This window comes from Mesoplodon bidens, assembly GCF_964165515.1.
Source record: "Mesoplodon bidens genome assembly, chromosome: 4".
Classification (NCBI taxonomy): domain Eukaryota; kingdom Metazoa; phylum Chordata; class Mammalia; order Artiodactyla; family Ziphiidae; genus Mesoplodon; species Mesoplodon bidens.
The window spans coordinates 14,617,978-14,632,075 of record NC_138160.1 but is presented as its reverse complement, the minus strand read 5'-3'; the positions used below and the strand labels follow the sequence as shown (position 1 = coordinate 14,632,075).

At 39.5% G+C, this 14,098-nt stretch overlaps 1 pseudogene across 1 annotated transcript; it reads left to right on the top strand.

Moving 5' to 3' along the window:
• Positions 1 to 460: 460 nt before the first annotated feature.
• Positions 461 to 1,488, top strand: LOC308615622 (small ribosomal subunit protein eS17-like; annotated as a pseudogene). The gene is made up of 2 exons: positions 461 to 541; positions 916 to 1,488. The product of its transcript is annotated as a small ribosomal subunit protein eS17-like (transcript).
• The last annotated feature ends 12,610 nt before the right edge of the window (positions 1,489 to 14,098 follow it).

The following is a 14,098-nucleotide window of genomic DNA, read 5'->3' as shown; positions in this document are numbered from 1 at the left end:
TACCATCTGGCCTTTTCCAGAAAATGTTTTTTGGCCTCTGATCTAGAGAGCCATGGTGAAGAGAAAAGGTATCAGAAGCTAAAGAGGGGAGACTGCCTTGGGACCCCCTGAGATGGATGCATTACAGGATGAAGTGTTGTCAAGGGGAAACACATGAACTGTTCGGCATCATTTTCTGGGTTCTGGATAGTATTATGGTAGGACAACACATTCTGGAAAGGGAATATATGTTTATGTACTTCCAATAATGACAAAAAAATTACAAAATGATAAGTAAAGCATCCCATCTTTTTACAGTTTTATCTCCCACTTCATCCCATCACATCCTCTATACATCCCTCATTGTAGCCTTTTTCCTAGAATGGAATCTGAGCCCTCAAGCTGCTGGGACTTGGTGCAAGTTCCTTCTTGGGTCTGTAACGCTCTTCCACTTTGTTGAAGACCTCGGAGCTTCAACTCAATGGTCAACACTCAAAAGGCTTTCCCCGATAATCACACCCCTACCATCCCCAATGAGTCTGAGCTTCCTTTGCATCACTTGGTACAACTCAGTTTGTACCAGATTATTACGACATGTCCTCATCTCTCCAACAAGATATCAGCAACTGGAAGGCAGAAATATGGCGTTTTGTTTGTCTTCATTTTTCAGTTCGATCTTACCAACTCTTCTAATCCCTGTCTTCTCATTAGTACAGTGCTTTATAGACTTTAAATATTTATTGACTTGAACATGAGAGTTTTGAAAATAAAACTTTGTAGTTCTATTCCCCTTCTGGTAGAAATCTAAAGAAAGAATACTTTAGCTCAAGATTATTTTGTGTAGCTCTTCTTAAAAAGCAAAAATTTTCCTCTGAAAAATACTCCGGAGACCTAAAGTCTGTCATCTAATAAAGAAATGGACCTCTTTTACCAAAGACTGCCAACACGGGCCACGTCCGCACCAAAAGCATGAAGAAGGCGGCCCGGGTCATCATTGAGAAGTACTACACGTGCCTGGGCAATGACTTGCACACCAACAAGTGCATGTGAGAGGAGATCACCATCATTCCTAGCAAGAAGCTCCACAACAAGATCGCAGGCTATGTCACACATCTGATGAAGCGGATTCAGAGTGGTCCAGTGAGACATATCTCCATCAAAGTGCAAGAGGAGGTGAGGGAGAGGAGAGATAATTACGTGCCTGAGGTCTCAGCCCGGGATCAGGAAATCACTGAAGTAGGTCTTGACACTAAGGAAATGTTAAAGCTCTTGGACTTTGGCAGTCTGTCCAAACTGCAGGTCACTCAGCCTACAGGAGGGATGAATTTCAAAACACCACATGGAGCCGTTCGAATCTTTCTTCTGTGCTGTAATATTTTCAGTAAACCTCAGACAACAACAACAAAAGAAATGGAACCCATGTTCTTAAAGCAACGGGCTAAATGGAGATTATGTCTGGAGGAAGAAGCCAGTGGAGAAGTAGAAGCTACTGCCCACCCCACCTTCTAAACCAAGAGGTCAGACCATCCTCCTTGACTGACATCTGCTTTGTGATTCTCCCCTTCAGCCGAGATTAAGCCAGATGGAAGGCTGAGTAAAGGAAGCTTGACTCTATCCTAGCAAGTACATTTTGTGCTAAGGGGGAGAGAGTACTAATTTTGTACTTGAAGAAAAAGGATCTCATTCAAATATAAACTAATTTCCTCTCTTCAATGGTGGTTGCCATCATTCCCAAACTGAGGTCATCATTATAGTCTCTCTGGGACTTTGACTGGCACAGAAGAAAGTGACTTAATCGACTGTATTAAAATGTCTTTAGAAAACATCATTTTAGACTTGGACAAATGATAGAAACTTTAAATCCCAGACTATTTTCTTAATAAGACTAACAGAAACTAAGATAAGGAGAATTATATCACAAAATGTGTTTCTACTGTCTTTGTTGTTCTAAATGCTGGACAGTTTATTGTTATTCCTAGAGTTTAGTCTAATATTGAATGAGTCAGTAAGGGCTAAAATTATAGCACTCAGAAGGATGGATATTAGAGGGATAATCTTGACAAAAGTAGTTTCAGTAGCAACAGCAAGGGCACTTTGCACAGTTCTTTTTTTTTTTAAGTGAGTAAATAGATTTTTCTTTAGAAATCTTTAATATTTAATGTAAATTTACTTACAATGCTTGGGAGAATGTTTCTTTAATAAAACACATTTTGTTCTTAGGAGTCTACTATTTCAACATTGTTTTTTCCCCTCATTGATTGAGTCTTAGAATATCCTCTATTATTATTCTAGCTAAGAAGTATAATGCTTATTCTGATGTAAAGAAAGAGGAAAAGAGCATATTATTTGCAAAAATAAGGCCCTGAATGGTACTCAGTTGAAGAACATCATATTGGTGTATAAATCAGTGTTCCTGGTTTAACTCAGTGAAGGTAAAGCTTAGCATCTGGGTCACAGCCAAGTATTCTTTAAGAGCCATAAAGTACAGACACTAAATTTCCCTTTACTCATATATAAACCTACTGCCTAATGTTAAGCAATTTTCATTGAATTGATGTTCTTCCTCTCAACTTATTTTACTTAATCATATTTATTAGGGAAGCTTAGCACATCAAAAGCACATTTGAAAATAATCCCATGATTAACCTTAGGGCAAAAAGTTAATGCAATGTATATTGCCAAGTTCATTAACTATCTTCTTGATGGACTAACAGCTGTGTAATGAAGACATTAGCCATCAATTAAATGAACAGTGATCTTGAGACCAGAGTTTTCAACAGGGAATAGTCAGCTCTGTTATGGGCAATGAGAGGCAACAACTGAATGGGCGTATTTCCAAGCATTCCTTAGTTTTATGCCTTATGAGATAGTATTTGTGAAAAGCCTATGAAAACTGGCCAATTTGGAAAGTCAAAACACATTTAAATAGTTTGGGAGGATTATAATAAAAACTGAGTTTTAGAATAGCATTTAACATATCATATAATTACAGATTCACGTTCAAAAGTTGTTATTTAAGGTATAAAGAGAGGTACATAATAAGACATAAATTATTGAGCTTGCAACTGTCCTTACTTATTTATAGAAAGATGCTATTAAATAGAAATGCAATTTTATAGAGACAGCTAAAACTCATACAATTAGTATGAGTATGAAGTAGACAGAAACTATTTTGGGGACAAGAGTCTACTAACATATGAAAGTAAGAAAGAAATGCTTGTGAATCTTATATTTAAGTAAAGTGTATTATAACATGATTACTCTAGGGCTGGGGTAACCACTGTTAAAAGGTATAAGAGCAAAAATAAACAAATGGAACCTATTTAAGCTTAAAAGTTTTTGCACAGCAAAGGAAACCTTTGACAAAATGAAAAAACAACATACTGAATGGGAGAAAATATTTGCAAATGGTATGACTGATAAGGGACTAATATCCAATATATATAAAGAGCTCATATAAGCCAACATCAAAGAACAAACAAACAAACAAACAAAAAAACCTAACTAACCAGATTAAAAAATTAAAAAAAGAACTGAATAGACATTTTTCCAAAGAGGAAATGCAGATGGCCAACAGGCACATGAAAAAATGCTCAACATCACTAATCATCAGGAAAATGAAAATTAAAACCACAGTAGGACTCACCTCACACCTGTCAGAATGGCCATAATCAAAAAGAACACAAATAACAAATGTTGCTGAGGGTGTGGAGAAAAGGGAGCACTTGTGCACTGTTGGTGGGAATGTAAATTAGTGCAGCCAGTATGGAGAACAGTATGGAGGTTCCTCAAAAAACTAAAAATAGAACTACCATATGACCCAGCAATTCCACTCCTGGGTATATATCTGAAAAAAACAAAAACACCAATTCAAAAAGATACATGCACCCCAATGTTCATAGCAACATTATTTACAATTGTCAAGATATGGAAGAAACCTGTGTCTATCAACTGATGAATAGATAAAGAAGATGTGTGTATATATACAATGGAATAATACTCAGCCATAAAAAAGAACAAAGTTTTGCCATTTGCAACAACAAGAATGGACTTGGAAGGCATTATGCTAAGTGAAATAAGTCAGACAGAGAAAGACAAATACCATGTGATATCACTTATATGTGGAATCTAAAAAATACAACAAACTAGTGAATACAACAAAAAAGAAGCAGACTCACAGATACAGAGAAAAAACCAATGGTTACCAGTGGGGAAAGGGGAGAGAAAAGATAAGGGTAGGGGAGTAAGAGGTGCAAGCTATTAGATATAAAATACTGTACAACATGGGGAATATAACCAATATTTTATAATAACTACAAATGGAGTATACCCTTTAAAAATTGTGAATCACTATATTGTATGCCTGTCACATACAATATTGTACAGCAACTATACTTTAATAAAAAAAGGTAATATATCAAAGTATCTCTCTCTCTTCTTGTACAGTTTGCAGAGGATCAGGAAGGAAGTTGTTCAAATGGTGATATTCATTAAGGGCATATTCCTAGAGGTTATAGACACTCACCACAAAGGCAGCAAAAGACCCTTCTGCTCATTGTGCTTAGACTAACCCAAGAGTTGGTCCACGTGAAGCACTTAGTACAGGACCAGGCACTCAGGCTAAGTACTCGAGATACTTAGCTATTATCATTATTATCCCAATAAAAATAATGGCATAAAAACTGCAGGTTGTCCATTCCCACCTTAAGGTATAGTTCCCTTAATATGTTGATTTACTACAGCATTAACATATTATGAGAAGGAAAATCAAGGGTGTAACATTAATATTCTCCCTTGACTAAGCAGAAAATAAAATTCTGTTTAGCCATTTATTAACATTAAGAAGTTTCATTAAACCTGAGGGCATTTTATCCGGGAGAAATCCAAAGTGTGATTAGAGTCAAACTTTGAGAAATTGTCTCTACTGTTCTAGAGATTGTTAAAAAATATTCTAAAAATGTTACTTTCCCATGAAACCTTGGGTAGATATAAAGACATTTGTGTCCATCAACCACTACTATTGTTTTTTTAACAGCTTTATTGGAGTATAATTGTTTTACAATGTTGTGTTAGTCTCTGCTGTATAACAAAGTGAATCAGTTATACATATACATATGATCCCATATCTCTTCCCTCTTGCATCTCCCTCCCTCCCACCCTCCCTATCCCACCCCTCTAGGTGGTCACAAAGCACCAAGCTGATCTCCCTGTGCTATGCAGCTGCTTCCCACTAGCTATCTATTTTACATTTGGTAGTGTATATATGTCCATGCCTCTCTCTCGCTTCATCCCAGCTTACCGTCTTCACCCCGTGTCCTCAAGTCCATTCTCTACAACTGTGGCTTTATTCCTGTCCTGCCCCTAGGTTCTTCAGAATCTTTTTTTTTTTTAGATTCTCTATATATGTGTTAGCATACGGTATTTTTTTTCTCTTTCTGACTTACTTCACTCTGTATGACAGACTCTAGGTCCATCCACCATACTACGAATAACTCAATTTTGTTTCTTTTTATGGCTGAGTAATATCCCATTGTATATATGTGCCACATCTTCTTTATCCATTCACCTGTTGATGGACACTTAGGCTGCTTCCATGTCCTGGCTGTTGTAAATAGGGCTGCAATGAACATTGTGGTACATGTCTCTTTTTGAATTATGGTTTTCTCAGGGCATATGCTCAGTAGTGGGACTCCTGGGTCATATCATCAATCACTCTTATTGAGAGCTGGCTTTGAACATGGTCGAACTGAGCTAGGTGTTAATTTCTTCACAAAGAGTTAGTGAGTCATTTCTCTTTTCTGGATGATGTAGAGACTGCAGAGAATAGAGAAGCCAAGTTCCTTTCTATCCAGGAGCTTACATTCCCATAGGGAGTGGAAGGTTAATTAGAGACAATATACAAATAATAATAAACAGTGGCAATATACAATAAACAAAAAGCAAGGAAATGAAATGAAGACAGTAAACTCAGAGTGACTGTAGGGTAATGTGAGATGGGTGGAGTTGGCAAGTACCTTGGTGATGAAGGCCAGTGATGACATTTGAGCTGAAAAGGAGGCCAGTGGCCATGTTAAGGTCTTTGGACAGAACGTTCCAGGCAGAGGGGTCAGTATGATAAACAGCCTCCAAAGATGGTTGTTGTCAACTCCTTGCCTTTCCATATGGGCATATGCCACTCCTACTATCCAGAGGCAGTCTTTGTTTCCTTCACTGGCAGATGCAGAGACATGCCTGTTCCAAGCCTATCTTTTAAGCCTGGTAGCTTCTGCTTTCCCTCTTTGAAGCCAGCTGCCTTTTAAAGACTTCAACTGCTCTGAAACTGCCATGAGGTCAAGAAGCCCAAGCTATAAAGAGAGGCTACACTGAGCACCATCTGGGTGAAGACTTCATCAGTTTTCCAGGCCAACCCAATTGGATGCCTCCAAGTGAGTGAACACAAATGACACAGAAGAGAAGGACCACCCAGCTGAGGCCAGTCAACCCACAGAATTGTAAAAAAGAATAACGTGTTGTTTTAAGTCACTACTTCTGGGGATTGTTTGTTATGCATGGATGGATAATGAAAGCAATCAGAACAGAACAACTTAAGGAATAGGGTTTTTCTTTTTAGGGTGACTAAATTCCCGAAACGCAGCGCAGTGGGTGATAAAATCTCCCCAAGTTCTGAAGAGAGATACTAGAAACATCCCCTACAGGACTTGCTAGGAGGTGCACGTGGCGCTCATACAAGGAGGGTGTATAAGAAAAGGCTAGAGTCATCGAGTGCAGCATGCTCTGAAGTGCGTTTGTAGGGAAGAAAATGCAGCAGCGCTTCCCTATCTTTCTCCATGGGTAGAAGGGAATTAGTTCTGGTCCTTCGTCTAAGTCATTGGCAAGAGGCAGCAGCTGAACATTTTTGGGGGGTGGGGGGATGGGGGACGGGGGTGTTCGCAAGAAGGGAAAACTGGAATTCTATTCTGTCTCTCAGGACTTGCTTACAGAAGCTCAGACACCAGCCTCCCAGCCAAGAAAAGCGAGGGGCCCTTCTTGGAGAATCTGGGATTTGGGTGGCAAGAAGTCGGTTACCCAGGTTTGGGCTGGAAAAGTCTGAAGATAGGAAGCTGGCTGGGGAAACCGGCCATGGTAGAGCCAAAGGAGAGGGCAGCAGGGCGACACTGGAGGCTCCAGGGCTTGGCAGGGCCCCAGTGTGGGAGAGTGCCCACCAGCCCTGTAGGCTCTGCAGGAGGCAGCACGGCCTGGAAGGACCCCGACCCACAGGCTGACTGACTGCAAGGGAGAGGATTCCAAGGGTGTGCATAGGATGGGGCAGCTGGGGATGTAGGTCTGAATAACCGCTCCAAGAATGCATGGCTCACATCAGGGAACAGCGCTCTACCAAGGCCCCTGTGGTTGGCAGCGGTGCTGCTGTGTCTGAAGAATGTATGGTGAGCCTTACAGGGAAGAGTTAACACTGGGTGTCAGCCCTCACTGAGGGCATTTGAAAGCCAGAGACAAATCAAGTTAAGACAACACAGGTCTGTAAACCAGCCGTCGCATCTTTCCCACAAATCCCACTCCTTGGGAACCTGTGCTGCTTCCTGAGCGGAGGGCTAACTTCACACTGCGGGTGGGAACACAATTTTTATTTAGAAAATGAGCAGAAATCTAAGAGCACCGTTGGGCATCGTTTTCATGGGAAGGGAAGAGCAGTTCAACAGAGTATTTTTCAGCCCAGTGTTGGGAGAAGAATCAAACTCTTTTCTGATTGGATCCTCTCTCCCAAGTTTAGCCCATTCAGTTACAAGTTCAAGGGCCCTTAAAGAGAAGTAGGTTTACTGGGGAGCTGAAAGAAGGCATCTGTGGTGGGGAAATGATGGCCAGAAATCCAGGGGGACGATGGTGTGAAATGAGGCTGGGGAGGGGAAGAGGACAGGGATTGGGTCCTGTGTTCCTTGGTGGCCCTGGAGACGTATCTGGATTTCATTCGGAGTGTTCTGAGTGTTTCGGAAAGCCACTGGAGGGTTCTAGGCAGGAAAGTAAGAGGAAGTTATTTTTCAGAAAACTGGCTGCTCTCTGGGGAATTGGGTGGGAGGAGGCCGTCGGAGGTGTGGAGGGGAGAGATGAGAGACTCCAGAAGAATGCTCCACCACAGAGAGTTTCACCCTTCAAAGCATTTTGATACCTGGGAGAGGTAAGTGAGAGGTATATTTGGTTTTGTTATTTGATGAATTAAAGACCATCTAGACAGGTGGGGATGAGCCCGGTGTTATTTTTCAGTGCTTTGGGCTGAATATATAAGCAGCTCTCAGAACATATTGTGCATATGAATCACGTGGGAGGTGGTTAGTGTACAAATTCCTGGGTCTCATTTGAGCTCTTCTCACCCAGCAGGGCCAGCACGGGGCCCTGGAACCTGCATTGTTAAGAGCATCAGGTTTTCATGCTGGTGGTTCAGGGATTCTGAAAAACCCTGAATCCTTGCTCTGAAAGGGTCTCTATTTCCCTGCAATTTTGGTTTTCTCAGATGTCCAGTGGACTCTGCACCCTGCATGTCAACACTTATTAAACATTTTATTTCACTGCATTCTACTTTTTCACTTCCTTTTTTTTCACCCCTGGAGCTTTAAACACTTTGAGGGCTGGCTTTTTCCCCTCCTCTTTCTTTGTCTCTCTTTTTTAATTTCCCTCCCCACAGAACAGAATTCCAGGTGCATAAGTACTTTTAAACTGTTTTTAAAGCAATGCCCTGCTCACAGTGTAAAAGCATTTAAAGGACAATGTATGAATCACAAGCAGAAAAATTTAGAGACAGAAGTGGTTTAGTGATATAAATAAAGGACCCATTTTCTTTAGGAAATAAAAGAAACACAGTCTCCAACCTTTCCCTCCCATAACCAAAGACGTTTTAGGAGAATCGAGTTCTGAGTCATAGGCAATAAATGGTAAATGAAGGACACCTTGCTTTTTTACCTACAACAAAATGGAATTCGCTCCAGGTATCTGGATAACCTTGATGCAGCAGGAAATGTATGATTCAATCATACGTGGGCATAATAATGCATATTGGTACAGACTAAGGTTCGTAAATGTTCCAAACTGTCCCAGACAAGATCATCCAGAGGCAGATGGGGGGAGACATTATCTCCTTGATGCTGACGAGGGCATGGAATCATTCAGGTCATTGATGGAGACAGAAGCAAAACGTGGGTGTTATAAGAAGTCTATTCTTTTCTTCCAAGGAAACAGCTTTTTTTTTTCCCACAAAAAGAAGTCCAAATGACTCTTGAAGAACAAAATATTTTTCTAACAAAATTTGTGTAGAAAAAAAGTCAAGAATTAGTTCTATCTAGTCAAAGGACTTGATAAAAAGAGAAACGTGGACCTCAGAAAAGCACCATGTATGAGTGAAAAATAAATTTTTCTTCTCTTAATGTTTGTTTTCCTAAGCCCAAAGACACTGCCAGTCAATGCAGACAAGTTCTCAAAGAAAGTGTATTCACCCCAAACTGAGGCCAGATTGACATAAGACAACTCACCAGAACATGGTGCTTGCCACACCTGGAGAGCAGGTGGGGTACATTATAAAAGCACCTGATCTTTTGTTGGGTATAAAAGTACCCAATCTTTTGTTCTACACCCCTGGGCCTCAGACAGGGAGACATGTGAACTGCACGTCCTAAGCTGAAAATAATTCAACATGCCTTGTGTAATTGCTTATTTGATTGCTACACATAGCATACAAGTGGAAATCAAACTGGTGTTCTGTCATTTCTGTTTCAGTAAGCTAGAATAACATTCATCTGAAACAGAACTAAAACAAGTCATCTATCAGTTGCAGGCCAAAAACTGGATGGTTAATTGATACACACCTGGAATATATTAGCAAGTTTTATGTGGGGAAAAGTAGTTCCCTAAATATCAATAATAAAATCTTCTTAATGTGACTGAATTCCAAAGTAGAATATGGAATCTTTTGACTTTTATACCTACAGAAAAGGGGATCACTACTTCTTCCCTTTCTTGAGGAAGACATTTCCTTCAGGCAAAAATGAATGTCTGATAAAAAGTATTATTAATGTGAAAATATCACCTCCTCAGGTGTTATGTCATAACACAGTGTTAAGAAAAGAAGTGATCATGTACCACAATGTTCATTGCAGCTCTATTTACAATAGCCAGGACATGGAAACAACCTAAGTGTCCATTAACAGATGAATGGATAAAGAAGATGTGGCACATATATACAATGGACTATTACTCAGCCATAAAAAGAAACGAAAGTGAGTTATTTGTAGTGCCTTGGATGGACCTGTCATACAGAGTGAAGTAAGTAAGAAAGAGAAAAACAAATACCGACGCTAACACATATAAAAAAAAAAAAAAAAACTTCTGAAGAACCTAGGGGCAGGACAGGAATAAAGGCGCAGATGTAGAGAATGGACTTCAGGACATGGGGAGGGAGAAGGGTAAGCTGGGATGAAGTGAGAGAATGGCATGTACATATATACACTATCAAATGTAAAATAGATAGCTAGTGGGAAGCAGCTGCATAGCACAGGGTGATCAGCTCGGTGCTTTGTGACCACCAAAAGGGTGGGATAGGGAGGGTGGGAGGGAGATGCAAGAGGGAGGAGATATGGGGATATATGTATACGTATAGCTGATTTACTTTGTTATGAAGCAGAAACTAACACAACATTGTAAAGAAATTATACTCCAATAAAGATGTTTAAAAAAAAAGAAGGGAAATATTTGATGAGCTAATCAAGTGGAAGAAAAACCCAAACTTCTTAATAATTATGTATAAAAGTTAGTTTGGTGCCTCAGTGGAAATAGCCTAAAGGCCTGCATTATTTCAATGGTATTAAAATCCAAGATGACACAGAATAGTTTGAGATGATTGATCTATTATCTCAAAGTAATGTTGCCACCAGAATCTGCTTGATAGTTTTTTTTTTCATTTTGTTTTAATATAATTCCTTTTTTTATTGGAGTAAAATTGCTTTACAATGTTGTGTTAGTTTCTGCCATACAATGAAGTGAATCAGTTATATATATACCTATATCCCCTCTCTCTTGGACCTCCCTCCCACCTCCCTTCCCCATCTCACCCATCTAGGTCATCACAGAGCACCAAGCTGAGCTCCCTGTGCTATACAGCAGGTCCCCACTAGCTATCTATTTCACACATGGTTGCTAGATAGTTTTTACAAACTCCTCAAAAAGTGTCCAATTTGAAAAAAGAAATTGACGTATTTGCATGATGTGCAGAAATATTTTGTCATTCAGTTCTTTTCTCAGAGGAAAATTTTTGGGACCAGAATGCTTTTTATTCTTATGGTATCAGAATGATCAAGCCACTGGACCACAGGTTTTCAATTGAAAAAGGAATTTGTTTGATCTGGTTAATTAATATGGTAGGCTCTAGATTATAGCGGGGCAAGCCAGGATCTAATCTCAGAAAAGGGCCTTTCAGGGAACACACTTCATTACCTTCATTTCTATGGAATGCTTGCAAAGCAGCATGCAGACTTCAGCAAGGAGGAAATTCTTTAACCTTGTCATTTACATCATTTACCTTGGAAGGGGGGCAGGGTATCACAGTTTGTCCCTCCCTGTTTCCCTTAGTGCACATGAAATTCCCTTGAAATATTTACCTTTTTCAAAATAATATCTCCATTTGCCCTTCAGCTTAAAAGTCATAGAAACAACCTGACAGACAATAGAAAGCAACTACACAAAGACTGAGACTTTTAAAAATGGCACAAGCAAAATATGCTCTTTCTTTGATATCCCATGGTTTGAAATGATATGTGGTATGTGGTATCCGACGAGTGGTTGGAAATGTTTTGTCATCTAAAAAAGTTCAAGGACTTATCTGGCCAGGGAAACCAATGGATAAAAAAGAGAGGCAACTGTTTAATTTTGTTTGTTTTTGTAGCTAAATAAAGTGATTGTCCTAGATATACTCAAATTTACCATCTGGCTCTCATTCCATATTTTCTTGTTTTAAAAAGTCACTAGATCCAGGACTGCCTATCAGGCTATTGTGATTAAGAAGATATGGGAGGACAGATGGTAGAATTATGTGGTGGAGAAAGTGATGGGGGACAGTGAACTACTTAAAATGAATACTCTGCTGGTGTAGAGGCTGTCACATTGTTGGGTGGAAACTCTAAGTTGAATGTCATGTCTAGAAAAATTCCCATGCAAAATTATCACTAACAGAGGGTAACAATGTTTGACAAAAATGTGTGTACGTTAATATAAAAAATCTAATTATGTGTGGATCATTATTATTATTATTGCTTGTTGTAGTTAGTACTTCTTGAGAATGTATGCATTGGAGATTGCACTAATTTCTTACATGCACTATCTTATTCACCCTTCAAACAACCCTAAGAATCAAGTATTACTGCTACTTCATGTTTTCAGACCAAGAAACTGAGACTTCTAGAGTTCTACAAGTTGCCCAAGGTCCATCAACTAATAAATGGCTGAATGGGAGACACAAAACTGGTCTGATTTTGAAGTTCTTACCTACTAAGCACACTGCTTTCTGTTACTTTGAGCAATTGGGAATGCTGCCAGTTCGTATTTATCTGCTTTAATCCTCCATTCAACTTGCTTTTTCCAATGTCAATCCTCTCCTTCCATTCTTCCTTTGATATATGACTTCAACTTGTCTGTGACTGAGGGAGTTTCCAAGTGATTACACATCCAAAACAATATCAAATTCTAGATGTCATCTCACCAGTCCTCTACATTTTCCTTCCCTACGCTACCTCCTTACTTGTTGTACAAAACAGCATTGATCATTTTCTAGCCCATCTCAGTTCTAACATGCATGATTAAGTTTGCCATTACCCTCAGGTCTTTTAGGACATTAATATTTGACTGACTTCACTCATCCATTGACAGTTCATGTTGTGAATTCTTTTTCAGTTCTCAGATATATTAGATTGTAACTTGCTAAGTTGAATTTCAGTTACTCTGTGGTTTTCTCCTCAATTTATTCCTCTGTCATTGCAGCAACTCCCAATTTAGAATCAGATTTCATTACTGTGGTGTTTTCACATTCTTCTCGGTTGCCAACAAAGATGTTAAATCAGACCAAACCTTCAAAGTGACCCCTTGGTTCCCGTTTGTATGCTCTTTCAGGGAGCCCATCCAGGAAGAGCTTAGAGTGAATATAAACTGTGAATATGGATTTCAAGAAGCTTCTAAACTTGTTAACAAGGGTCAAAATAATTCCCCATGCAGTAATCAAATGGAAAACAGCTTGGACTAGAGCATGAAGTAAGAAGCAGAAAACGTAAGGAAAAGGATGAAATAATTTTAGTTCTTGTTGCTAGAGATGACATAGGAGCAATGTTTATAGTGGACAGAATATGGTAACTAGTTTTAAAAATCTTTCTCCAATACCAAGCAATAGTTAATATCACATTACTTTCACAGCACAGGTCTTGTTTTCACCTCTTTAAAATCATGATACCAGCGGTGAGTGTTATTGCCATTTACTTCAGAAAAATAATGAGGGACACAGTGACTGAACAAAGCCACACTCTCTTTGGCTTCAGACCAAGGTCCACTAATATACACTAGGTCTTGACAGGTGTCTGAAATTTAATGATGCAACTAGTGACTTGTACATAATAAGCATGCAATAAATATTTGTTTAATAAAATTCTTTATAATCAAATCAGAAACTCTGTCATGAAGATTTGAGATGTGTTTCTCTAGGATAGACCATACCTTGATCTTCCCTCACCTCCCCCTGATGTCTGTGGAGCATTTGACTCCTATTTATTGTACCTGAGATGAAGACTTGCTGTCCTAGTTGGATGGGCTGCCATAACAAAATACTACAGACTCGGTGGCTTAAACTACAGACATTTATTTACTCCCAGTTCTGGAGGCTGGAAGTCCTAGAACCAAGTTCTGTCAGGGTTGGTTTCTGGTGAGAGCTCTCTCCCTGATTTGTAGTTGGCCACCTTCTCTCTGTGACCTCACATGGCATTTCCTCTGTATGTGTGTGGAGAGAGATCCCTGGTGTCTCTTCCTCTTCTTATAAGGACACCAATTCTAGTGGATTAGGGCCCTACCCTTATGGCCTCATTTAACCTTAATAACTTCCCTA